This window comes from Aethalodelphis obliquidens, unplaced genomic scaffold (assembly GCF_003676395.1).
Source record: "Aethalodelphis obliquidens isolate GAN/ISIS:26980383/991018 unplaced genomic scaffold, ASM367639v1 scaffold18, whole genome shotgun sequence".
NCBI lineage: Eukaryota > Metazoa > Chordata > Mammalia > Artiodactyla > Delphinidae > Aethalodelphis > Aethalodelphis obliquidens.
In genome coordinates, this window is record NW_020837962.1 from 23,570,741 (window position 1) to 23,585,019 (window position 14,279).

The window sequence follows — 14,279 nt, forward strand, 5'->3', positions numbered from 1 at the left end:
TATGTGTGAGGGACATGCACAGAGAGAGGAGAAAGGGGGAGACAGAAAGAAATAGTCAAGCAGTAATGGCTGAAAATTTTCCAGATTTGATGAAAACCTGCAGATATGAGTAGCTCAAAGAATCCAAGCCCAATAAACTAGAAGTAAATGACATCAAGGTATATTATAATCAAAATACTCAAACTCAGTGATACAAAGAAAATGTTAAAAGCATCCAGAAAAAAGGACATATTATGTATAGTGGAACAAAGATAAGGATGATATGAATACACAAAAAGGATAACACATCATAACATGTCAAAACTTATCAACTTCCAATATGTGCAGTTTATTATATGTCAATCATACCTCAGTAAAGCCATTTGAAAAAAGGAAATGATGTTCTCCTGATATAATTTCCATCTTCTATTTGGGAATTTTGCCTTCAGACACACTGCTGAACAATGTCTATATGAATGATTACACTATGAATTGTAAATATTGACCAAAAATATTCAATAGTTTTGCAATTCAGAGATGCACTAAGGGTAATTCTCTACTTCAAATTTTCCTTTTTAAATATTTTGAATTCCTTTTAAAATGGTTAAAGAAAACCACATATATTAAAATAAACTAAATATACTGAGGATTGGGACTTCCCTGGTGGCTCAGTGGTTAAGAATCCGCCTGCCAATGCAGGGAACATGAGTTCGATCCTTGATCCAGGAAGATCCCACATGCTGCAGAGCAACTAAGCCTGTGTGCCACAACTACTGAGCCTGCACTCTAGAGCTCATGAACCACAACTACTGAGCCCGTGTGCCACAACTACTGAACCTTGCACACCTAGAGCCCGGGCTCCACAACAAGAGAAGCCACTGCAGTGAGAAGCCCATGCACTGCAACGAAGAGTAGCCTCCGCTCACCGCAGTTAGAGAAAGCCCGCACACAGCAACGAAGACCCAATGCAGCCTATATATATATATAATATATATTATATATATATTATATATATATATATATATATACTGAGGATTACTGATATTTTAATTTATGCTGGTGGCAACTCATTTTTGTGCAACTCTCCAAATAAAAGTCCTCCTGCTGTCTCAGTTTAATTAAAGTGTGGCCTGAGTTTGTGAAGGCTCCCCATGTATTTGTACTTGGTGTAAACATGTTGTGGATCTGAAAGGTTGCTGTTCTGTACTGACCTTTCGTGACTTCAGGCCTGTGCATGTTCATCTACTTAAAACTGTACAAGTAAGTTCAAATCTACAGAACAAGGACACCATGCTCTATTAAATACAAGTAAGACCCAGGCATATCAGTCTAGCATAATGTGATCCATCAGAGTAGAAATATATTATGCAAAATTTTGTATTCCTTATGTATTTAATGTGGTTCTTATCTATTTTATTTTTAGTATACTTTTTTGTTGTTGGGATAAAACAATAATTATTTAAGCCATAATTGGATCACTGATTAAAAACAATATTTGAAATGAAAATTTGATGATGTAACTGGCATGATCAAAAATGCTCAGGATGGAGGTACAAATCATGCTCTATTAGCACCAGGTGGATTCTTGAGCTGATGCTAATCACAGTGAAAACAATACATAAAAGCAAATGTTAAAAAAAAAAAAACTTATGCAGTGACTTTTAACTAAAAAAATAATTGAAACTATAATGTAAGGAGTATGAACTTATCAACATATTTTTAAAACTTTTTAAAAATTAAATTTAATGACACCAAGCCGTGTTGGTGAGTTTTACCATATTTTCTATGGCTTCCTTGGCTACACTCTACTGCCCTCAGTGCTGGTCTCCATCCCAAGTCTGGGCACTGCGTTCAAGCTCACCTGCTCACAACCTTGACCAAAGGGGACCCCCTAGATTCTGATCCTCAGAACTTGAGGCTTCATGACAATCACCCAGGCATGTTCTTGACAGTCTGAGAAGGCCAGAGTCTCACCCCCAGCCTTTGCTCTGGAGTCTCTCATCTTTTAAGACAATCTAGCTCTAGGACCCACAAGAGCTAAACTTTCCAAAACAGAACTGTCAATTCTCCCCTGGAGCCAGAGGAACTCAAACAACAGGAAGCAGAGTCTTCCTTGCTACTTGCAGGTCCATGTTCCCCCATGCTCTCTGTGTGAAGTGTCTGCTTGTTCAAGCCGGCTGGCGAGGCTACAGTGACCCAGATGCAGGGAGGGACTGTCTCATTCCTTTTCAGATGCCTGTAAGTGGAAGCTGGTAATTTTTCCTTCAGGTCATTCTGTGACAAAGTTATTTGCTATCTTGGCTCACCTATAGAATTTTTGCAAAATAAACTCATAGTCATTTTTGCAGACTAATTCTATAGCTAGTCCTATGAAGTCACAGTGTAATTTTTAATCAAAATAAGTTCAGCCTAAAAGTATTTCAGTTTCACTTATCATAAATCAAAACAATAAATGCTGTCAGAAATTTTATGAAAAACAATAAAATAAGCTTATAGTGTCATTCAATGTAAGTTAATGCCTTCAATTTTCATACATTTTATGTATTTTAAAGTGTGTACTTATATTTTTTAATATATTAAAATAGAAAGGCAGTGACTTACATAGAACATATATATATATATATATATATATATATATATATATATACACATATATACAATTTGCTTTGTTGTTTAGTAAATATAAATGTAGGACCAGTGTTTTCTTCACAAATTGTACCTTTTGCTTGTTGCATACTGCCTCCTTTTTTTTTCTTTTTTCTTTTTTTGGCTGCATTGGGTCTTCATTGCTGCACGCGGGTTTTCTCTAGTTGCAATGAGCCAGGGCTACTCTTTGTTGCAGTGAGCGTGCTTCTTATTGCGGTGGCTTCTCTTGTTGTGGAGCACGGGCTCTAGGCATGCGGGCTTCCGTCCTCTTTTACCCCTTTATCTCTTTTTTTTATTTGATAGTAATGTTTCTGCCCCAATTTTTTATATCCTGTAAATAAGGTAAGACTATTTTGTAAACAAATTTAATCATCTGTTTTTTTTTTTTTGAAGAAACTACATGACAGTGTGGTTTCTGATTCCTATGATGATTCTCTTCAAAATGCCAGCATTCGTTATCAAACACAAATTTCTCTACTATATGAAAGCAAGTTACCACGTATTTCCCCTCAAAAAGAAATTCTCTTCCCCCACAACTCACATTTCAACAAAATGAGAGCTTTAGATATATTTGACTATTTTTTAAAATTCATGTTATCAAGGAAAAATTCACATATAGCAAAATACAGAAGTCCTAAGCATACAGTTACAGGAATTTGACCTCTGTATGTAATCTGGTAACCACCACTCAGGTCAAGATGCAGAGTATTTCCAGCAGCCCTGAAAGTTCCCTCAGGCCTCTGCTTAGTCAATACCCTCCATACTCCAATATAGTCACTACCCTGATGATTCTTGAACTTTTAATAAAAGAAATCATATAGTATGTGTTCCTTTGTGCCTGGCTTCTTTTATTCAGCCTTATGTTTCTGAGATTCATAAAAACATCTGTCAGTAAATTATTCTTTTTATTATTGATCATATTTTATTATATGAATAAACCACAATTTATTTATCCATTTCCCACTGATAGACAATTGGGTTGTTTCCAGTTTGAAGCTATTATTAATCACCCTCTCATGAACACCTGTATATGTAGCCTCATTTTTCTTGGGCATATATCTAGGGGTGGAATTGCTGGCTTATAAAGTAGGTGCATGTTTAACTTTAATTAAGTGTCAAATGATTTTCCAAAGTAGTTTTACCAATTTGCATTCTGATTAGCTATATATGAGAATTTCCATGGTTCTTAATTTGTTCCAACACTTGGTATTGATGGTCTTTTTAATTTTAGGCATCCCCAAAGGTTTATAGTTATATCTCAATGTGTTTTAATTTGAATTTCCCTGATAACTAATGATGATGAACACCTTTTCATGCCCTTATTAGCCACTCATACATGTTCTTTTGTGACATATATATTCAAGTCTTTTGCCATTTAAAAAAATTTGTGCTTTTTTTCTTATTAGGATTTTAGAAGAATAAAATATTCATTGTATATACATCTCTAAGAATTAGTAAAGAGACATGGAAAGAGCTCACTTAAAATCAATAATAAAAGAGATTACATGCAAAATAAAAAGAGGCAAAATATTTGAACAAGTAATTTATAGAAGTAGAAACCTGAATAAGCACAAAACATGAAAAGATGTTCCATCTTTTGAAAATTTAGGAACTGCAAATTAGAACATTAATGAACAATCAATAACTATAATAAATTATGCAAAAAAAACAAAAGTGTGACATAACCGAGGGTTGGTGAGGATGAGGGAAATTGAGAAGCTTTGTAAACTACTGATGGGCATGCAAACTGGAACTACTGCCTCGAAGACTCATCTGACAATATCTAGAAAATTTGAAAGTGTACATCGCTAATATTTAACCATTTTGCTCCATGGTATATATACACTGGGAGACATGTAGAAAAATCTTCATTACAGTCTTGTTTATAAAAGCAAAAATTTGGGAAAATGGGAATAACCAACAGTAGGGAAATAGATACATAATTGTTCTAGAGCAGTTAATATCAATGAAGTGTATGTATAGATATGTTTCACATGGATAGACCATGGGAACACAATTTTGAATTAAAACAAGTGATAACATTACATAGAGAATATTTCTTAAAGTAAGAATTAATATATATAAGTTGTTCTTAAAATCTGGCGCCTGGACCAGCAACATCAGCATATCCTGGGAACTTACTAGAAATGCAATTTCCTGGGTTCAACCTCAGACCTACTGAATCAGAATCTCTTGAGGGTAGCGTCCAGCAACCTGTACTAACAAGCCCTGAAGTGGATGATGATGCTTACTAACGCTTGATAACTATGCATTGTAGATCTACATATTACATAGATCTGTATTTACTAAAAATATAGTATACATAGCTGGGTCAATACAAAGAAATTTCCTGACTGTTGTTACTTTTGGAGCTGGAGCTGAACAAACGACTTCAAATATGTGTCATGCCATGTGTATAAGTATTAAAACAGATCTTAAGAAGGAAGGATGAAATACTAATATGTGTTAATTCTCAGTGGTGAACATGAGGGTCTTTTATATTATTCTCTGCATCCTTCTAAATACTTTAAACTTTGCAAAACTAAAAAAAAAAGGGGGGGTGCTACAGAGAACATGATGTAAGTGATTGTTGAATAGTGTAGGGATTTAATGTGGTAACCAAAACATCTTAGTTCTTTCTCAAGTCTCCAAGTTTAATTAAGAATAACTTGAGATTGCAAGACAAGCTCTTAAAAAACAAAACAGATTCCATGATTTGTAATCATTTACAATGTTTAAATTTACTGAATCAAACTTTTCATGATTTTCAGCTCAAAAAAATGTAGAGAAATAAATCAGAGAGCAGAGTGTATGTTAAATGTAACTGACATCTATAATCTCAATTTTAGCTATTTAATTTGATCAGAATATTGATATAATTGATTGCATAGTAAGAGAAGTTAAAATTAGAAAATATACTTAATTGAAAAAAATGTTACTTGTATTTGTTTATATATTGGGATTGTGTAATTAAACAAACAGCTCACTGCTTTACAAATGGTTAGCTTTGTAAGGTGATGTTTTAATTCACTCTCTTCTTCCTGGATGGGCTTTCCTTCAACCCCCAGAGATATTATTTTACTTGAGTAACTTCAGATTCCCCAGCTATTCTTAGTAAGGATTTTTTAAGTCTTGCAACTCAGATCTTAGGATGTCTTTATTATCTTCTGCCACATGACAGCTCTGAAAAGACAATAACCATTTCCTATCACTCAGAAGATACTCCCCCAAATAACTAAGCTCACAATTAAGCCTACTTCACTTGTCAGTACTGGAGGTCAAGCCCATACAGCCAGTATACCCTGGTTTTCTTCCATTGAACAGGGACCCTCTCCATGTAGCACAAAAGTACAAAAACTGCCCTTGATCACAGAAGGAAAAATTGAAGGCTTTTATGCTGCTAAAATATTTCCAAAAATTTACCCATATATGATAATGGGACCATTCCCAATGTATAAGCAAGAAGAGACTTCATTACATCTTTTCTAACTCAGAATCATATTTTTTAATTAAACTTTTTATTTTGAGATAATTGTAGATTTGCATACAGTTGTAAGAAATAATACAGAGAAATCCCATGTACATTTTACCCAATTTACCCCAATTTTGCAATGATCTTGCAAAACTTTAGCAAAATGTCACAACCAGGATATTGACATTGATACAGACAAGATACAGAATGTTTCTATCACAAGGATTCCTCATGCTGCCCTTTTATAGCCACACATAATTTCCTCCTGTCCCACACCCTCCTACTTCCAGGCAACCACTAACCTGTTTTCCATTTCTATACTTTGTCATTTGAAGAATGTTATGTGAATGGAATCATACAATGTGTAACATTTTAGATTTGCCTTTTATCCGATAGTATAACCTTTAGGAGGATCATCCAGTTTGTTGCATGTACCAAGCCTTTGTTCCTTTGCATTGCTGAGTAATAATCCATGGTAATAATATCACACAGTTTGGTTTAACCGTTCACTTGCTGAAGGGCATCTGTGTTGTTTCCAGTTTGGGACTATCAAAAATAAACTTACTAAGAATATTTTTATTCATGTTTTTGTGTGAACGTACATTTTCATTACTCTGAGATAAATGTCCCCAACAGTGTGATTTCTGGGTCATATGATAGTTATATATTTATTTTTATGAGAAACTGCCAACTGTTTTCCAAAGTGACTATACCATTTTACATTTTCATCAGCAGTGTGTAAGTGATCCAGTTTCTCCTCATCTTTGCCAGCATTTTTTTAAAACTATTTAAGTATTTTTTAATTTTAGCCCTTCTGATAGGTATGTAGTGTTATCTCATTGTGGTTTTAATGAATCGTGTAATTTTTAATCTTTACTAATTTAATGCAAGAAGTGTTTTTTCATTTTAATTTGTTCTGTTTTTCAGCTTCTCAATTTTTCGACATTTGTCTTTCCTCTATAAATTATAACTCATGTGCTTTTTCCAATTTCTTATGTTTTAGTGCTTTGAAAGTATATGTCGTGTTTATATATTAATGATATTAGTCCTCCACTTTTAAATTTCTTTCTTTTCCTGATAGCACCAGAATTACTTGAGCAAGTAAATATTTTCATTTGCTTATAAAGCTTTGTTTTCAAGCCTTGAATGGCCACTACACTCTGATACTTTTGACATCTATTTCACCTCTTTGTCAGGTCATTTGGTTGATTTGAACTGAACTGAAGGCTCTTAAAATTCTGCATAGAATCTTCCCCTGTATATTATACATAAACTACTCTATTTCTATTAAGATTATGCATGGTTCATTATTCATCTATAGTACCTATGGATTATCAGTTCTCTCTGAAACCAAGTTTGTTGGTTTTCTGGTGTTTTTTTTTTTTCTGGTTAGTATTTTGTAGTCTTCAGCCCATTTCTCAGTCCTGGAATGCAAGTACTATACCTGGAAATACAGGCATTTAAATCCACAGCATGTATATAGATTTCTGAAGAAAATAGAGATTACTCATGTAGTCAAAGGACTGACAGAGCTTAAGAATTTTGCACCTGGAGATGTTCATTCAGGCTCAGCCATGAACTTGCTCAGTGACCTCAGGAAAATTACTCAGCCCCTTGCCCTTTCCATTTCTTCTTCTCTAATCAGGGATCAAACCATTTTCTGCCCCCTTAGTCTGATCCAAGAACTTCACTGATGAGATAAAAGCAGTGAAAAGGTTATGACAAAAGACAGCCTTTAGCTGGGAACAGGTTCATTTTAATTATCCACCCAGGGAATATTTGTGTTTGCAGTAACACAAATATTGATTATCAAATGTGGGGGAGCATATTGATGTCTGCAGCAGAAGGCATGGGGGGAGTGTTTCAGGACGCTCACCCAAGAACCCAGGTCTACACTAGCAGCCAATCACAATAACTGAAAGCACCATGGAGGTCAGCCTCAGAGAGTCTTAACTACACCAAGGATTATTCCTAAGGGCTGCTGTCCGCAGTTACAGTCAGCCCGCTCTCTAGATGAAACCAGATGAAAGAACTCATGGCAACGTACAAAGGTAAAACCATCTGAGACAGAGGCAAACGTTGTGGGCTGAATCTACTGCTTAGAGTCTGAGAAAGTCAACCCTTGTCAGAACCGATCCTAATTACCGCGGGAGGGAGCAACCACTTCTGGCAGGGTGAGATTCAGTGAAACATCCACCTCTCTCTGAAGCACATTTACCTCTGGAAGACAAGGATTTACCTGTGGAAGGCAAGCCCCTTCCTCTTGGCTGGAGGAAGCCACCTCCAGAGTATTCCAAGCAAGGCCAGAATCCTCCCTGCACCCCCAGACTCCTGACATTTTGAGGTTCATCTAGGCCAGAGGTTGGCAAACTAATGGTCACATGCCCAAAGCAGCCTGCTACCATGTTTTTGTCTGTGAGCTAAGAATGATTTTCACATTTTTAAATTATAGAAAAAAAAAAATCAAAAGATGAACAATATTCCATGACACGTGAAAACTGTGAAATTCACATTTCTGTGTTTATAAATAACATTTTATTGTAATGCAGGCAATGCTTATTTATTTATGTGTGGTCTGTGGCTGCTTTGGGGGATACAATAGCAGAGCTGAGTAGTTGTGACAGGGATTGTATGGCCCAAAAGCCTAAAATACTTACTATCTGGCCCTTTACAGAAAGAAATTGGCTGACCCCTGACCTAGGCCATCCTTCCATGCAATCCTTGTATAGAACCAATAGACCATCATCTTGTTTTGTGCCTCACTCCTGTCGTGGCAGGGAGTTCATCACCTCACAAGCCAACCTGTAACTCTGACAACAACATTTCTCAAGATGATCATTATTTTGAACTCAAATCTGCAGCCCACTTGGCCTAATTAGGCTGTATTAGAATGACCTAGAATAAGTCTACCCCCTTCCATGCCTGAAGGCAAAAGGACATAAGAAGAAAATTCTTCCTCTGTTTATACAGCACACGTGAGTCGTTGTCAGCTGCTCAACACCATGAGCTTCCAGAGCAATCTAGTCCATTCCTCACTCTCCCCTCAGTGTCATTCAGGAGAGTTAGGGTGTGCAAGAGCTGGGAACCACAGAGACCCACCATGTCCCACCAAGTACGCTCTTGTCCGTGGCTGGTCACAGGGGCCAAAGCTGTGGTCCTTGAGGAGTTATATGCGGTTCCCATTTGGCAATCCCAGGTGAACACACATGGAGCAGAGACTGGCTGACATTCTGGCCTCTCAATTCTCTCAGTGGCACATCTCGAATCACTGAATTCCTGTCATTTAACATTTTATCCCCAGCACTTTCATTTCTTAGCCTATAAACCAGTCTCAAGGAAGCAAGGAAAAGTATAAGGGAGTCTCAGGTATCATCTGGTCCACTGTTGCTCAAAAAGAGGTCCATGGACCAGTAGCATAAGTATCACCTGGGAGCCCCCAGCCAGACCTTCTGAATTAGAATCTGCATTTTCACAGGATCTCTGGGTGATTCATATGCACCTTAAAGTTGGAAAAGTATGCAGCTAATCTATTACCATTCTATAATTTGCAGACCTGAGGTTTAAATGTAGTAACTCAAATCTGGGACCTGATTCTGATCTTACTCTTGTGGGCAGCATCCATTAACATCCAGGAGGAGTCATGATCATGCCTTTCAGTGAGCAGTAACCCAGAGGGCTACCTCAGCTCCATTCTCTTAATTCAAAATCAGTGCTCCTGGAGATCAAACCCTATTCCATAACTGATCAGCTCTGAGCTTTATCTCTTCAAGTCTAAGGCTAGTGAGATACTCAGCTAAAATAGATACATAGAAATTCTTAAATAAGTTTTCATCTTTTGTCTCCAGTGGGTGAATAGATAAACAAAGTGTGATACATCCATCCGATTCAGACCACTTAGTATTAAAAAAAGAACAAACTACTAATACACACAAAAACTTGGATACACCTCAAGGAAATTAGGCTGAATAAAACTAGCCGATCTTGAAAGGATATCTATTGCAAGATTCCATTTATATTACATTCCTGAAATAACATAATTAGAGCAATGGAGAACAGGCTGGTGCTTGACAGGGATTGGGTATGGTGAGGAGAGGATGGATATGACTATGAAAGGATAACATGAGGTAGCCTTGTGGTGATGAAAGAGTTCTGTATTTTGATTGTGGTTGTGGTTACACAGAGTAGCACTAGTGAGAAAATCGCATAGAGCTACACACACACACACACACACACACACACACGAGTGCTTGTGTAATTGAATAAGCTTTGTGAATCATACAAATAATGATTTCCTCAATTTGATACAGTTCTCTAGCTATGCAGGATGCAAACACTTGGGGAGGCTGAGTGAAGAGTACACCGAACCACCCTGCTCATTTCTTTGCAACTTCTTGCGAATTGGTAGTTAAATATTTCACAAAATAAAAGGTTAAAAAAAATTTTAAAGATGCATTAATATGGATGAATAAATGAGCCAATTAACAAACAGAACATTATCCATAATAGGAGTGGGAGAAGTAGGTCCCCTTCAATTGAGAATGTGTTTTCTCTATTTTATATTACCAAATGCTACTAAGATTTCATCAGTTATAAATCTGTCCTCTATTTTGTCTGGTTCTAACTAGACATAGTTTTGCTGGCATTTGGGAAATGAAGGGGCATTTTTAGACTTCTGATAAGTGTACCTAAGATATAGGTATATAATCAATAAATACATCACAAATCTAGAAACCCTCATTAATGAAAAATCTTTGTCTTTCTGTAAAGCCACAAAAATACATCATGTCTCATGCGTAATACTTTTATCTAAGACATCTATCTGGGGCTGAAAGTATTAAAAACACATTCATGGGGCTTTGAAGTCAAGATCTTAGTATATAGGCCCTGTCCCCACCTCCGGTATCTCAGATCCTTTTCTTAACAGCCAACTTAAGTAAAATGAAAATGGACCCTGCATTTTAACATAATTGCCGCTTTTGCCCTTGCACATGTAATTGCTTGAATTTTAGTTTTAATTCTCCCTCTCTCGCTGTAATTATGAGAACAATTAAGGGCCAGAGTTCAAAGCTTCTCAATTTTAAGAAAAGAGGGACAGCCAAATGAACTCCCTTTTCCTGCCTTGAAATTCCAATTTGCTAAAACAGCTGCAACTAACATCTTCTTAATGCTTTGCAACTGACAACACACTTTCGCTTAGAAAGCTCCACTGAGGAGTGGCCTCAGACGGTATGGAAAATGGTGTTAAAAGTTATTAAACTAGGAACAGAGAATTGTGTGGACATTTTCCAACCAATCATCAAAAGCCTGTCTAGGTCCAACTGAGTCCACTGACACCAACGAAGACTGGAACCCCCCAAAATCTCTCATTCTGACTTTTTGGACTCCTGACTATGGCCCCCATCACTCTCTAGGAGAACCTGATTGTGTCCTGAGCTTGGGGGAAGGAAACAAAGCTTGAACCAGGACCTGAATCTACTAAACACTGGTGAAAGGTAATGGCTCAAACTTGAGTGAGCCAAAGTCTACTCATTGGGTGACGGCCTTCCACTAACTGGCTGTAAAATTTACCATGACCCAGCTTCTTGGTTCTTTGCGACTCCCAGTAGATAACCTGAGTTCTTGTGGAAAACAAACAGGGCAGTTATTCCCATGGGCTCCAGAACTTACATATGTATTGAATCCTTGATAGGTATGTGATTTGGGAAAGCAACTCTCACCCAAGGCTGCAGGGAATATTAGAATGAGTTGAAAGCAGAGCCAAACTAGAAACCAAGTATGAAAGTTCAAAAGGACAAGCTCAAGACACTACATTGAAGGGGCAAGGAGAAGGAAAAGAGCAAGGGTAGATACAAAGCCTGGAATTCAAGCATCAGGGTGCTGTGTGTCTATGACGAATGGTTGGGGCATTACCTAGGGCAGACAATGTTTTCAGCATCGGTCTTATGGGCCATGTAGAATGTAGGTAAGCTGGTCAAGCTGAAAAGATCAGAAGGTAGATGGACTGAAGAGATGTGAATAGAAGGGAATAAGATGTATTTTCATCAAGTACAGTGGAGAAGTGAGATGACTTCACTGGTAATAAAAAGAAAAGCAGAATATGGAAAGTGCCTTGCTAGAGAAACAAATAAAGACCCAAAGGACTATGGGAAAAAGGGACATTGGTTTTGATTCAGGGAATCTTGGAAGGCTTCATGGAGGAAGAAGCATTTGAACTGGATTTTCACAGATAGCATTTCAAAAGCAGAGACGGTGAGGAGAAAACATTCTGAGCAGAAGAAATTCAAGTTCAAAAGCAAGAAAGCTGAGAATATACAGAGCATCCTTGGAATGCATTTCTGGAATATATAGAGGGCAAAATGTTCCCATATTAATTTGGTTGGATTATTTAGGTCAAGTTACCTAGATGCAGAGCCTGAGACAAGAATTTGCGTCCCAAGACACATGATTTATTGAGAGTGCTCTTGGGAGAGGAAGAAGAAGATGTGTCAGGAGAACTAGCTGAGCAAGACAGCTTCCACTTGATCCCACAAGCAGCTTTACAACAGGAATTGTACCACAGAGTTGGTCCCAACTTAAGGAAAAAGGATCAGCCTTCTGTACCCCTGAAGCCATCACTCATTGGCTTCAGGCTGTCCTGAGTCCAAGGAGATGAGCCTCACGTCCTGGGCACAAAGGCTTCCACTGGCTTAGGGCAATTTTCTAGACAAGGGAGCAGCTGTGAGTCTTTAGTTGCCAGCACACAAAGCAGCTGGGCATGGATGTACTGTCCTAGTATATGGGATAGAGGTGAGGCACCAGTGCCTGCTGCCTACCAGTTTGGATGTTCACCTTAGATAAACATATCCTAGTGTATTTCAAATAAAGGATATTTTGGTAACTCATAATTTCTTTAATTGTCCCTTGTTTCCTCCATGGAGGATGAGCTGGAAGAGAATATGTTCCAACTCATATCTCTAATGGACACACCTTGAACCAAGGTCCTGGTGACAGCAAGAGATCTGGCAAGAGAGTGCCACACTCTCTGAAACTTCTTCCACTTCTAATCCCAGCTTTTCTTTTCCCCACAGAATGTCATAGTCAGGATATATTCTTGTCTGAATTTGAGTCATGATCTTCGTTGCCTGGGTAACATTTTAGCTTAACCATCCATTGATCTCAAATTGCAGGAAAGACCTGAGCCCAGAAGTAAAGCAAGCACTGTATAAGAATACAAAACAAGTGACCAGAATTTGGTGCTAAAATTCTGGATCAACCAAGGCCATTTCTAAGGTGAAGGACTTTTAAGTGAGTTCTGTGTGGTTGAGAAGCAAGAGTATATGATTTTCAGGAAATACCAGGATCATAGTTTAGTTGCTTATAACAAAGAATTAATGAAGGCAGTAGTTCTGGATTTGATCACTTAATGAGCTTGTTAGTTTCTGGAACATGATCATAGAAAATAGTCTGCCCAAGGTTTGTTTGTTAGACCAGAAATTTTCTTTTAACTATAAAGCCTTGGGGTTATATCATAAAGACATGGGAGTAACTTGAAGGACCTCTTGCTGGCCAAATCTAGAACAATTTGAGCACCAAAATATTTAAGGAAGGTAATCCCTGAGTCCATGCCCAAAATAGCTAGACAGACCAATAAATAAACAGGGGAGGAGGAAGGCTCTTGCTTCAACAAAATGCTGATTCCTGGCTGGTAGATGAAGCAGATGAGCAAGAGTTTGAAAAACATTATTTTGTAGCCATCATAGCAAAGATAGGAGCAGGCAAGAATCATCAAAGGATGCTTAATTCATGGAGAAATTTTGATGAGGATCAAGATAGTTGCATGGTCATAAGTGTCTTTGACAAACTGTTTTATTAGTTGCAAGTGAAGCATATTAACTACACTGTGAAGAAACTGGACAACCCCTGGAAGGGGAAAACCTTAGATAATACTTCGGGTGATCAAAATCATCATCACCAATGATGGGCCAGTGGACATCCTATGCTTCTGAATGTGATATCTTGACAAAGGCACAATATCCCCCATGCGATATCCCAGCTGAAAATACAGAACTGGATCTGGGCATGAGGAACTCTGGGAAATTCCCAAATGAGCAATATTCAACTAAAAAGAGGCAGTCATACTATTCAAAACTGTCAATGTCATAACTGAAAAGACAGGCTGAGAAACAGTTCCAGATGAAAGAAA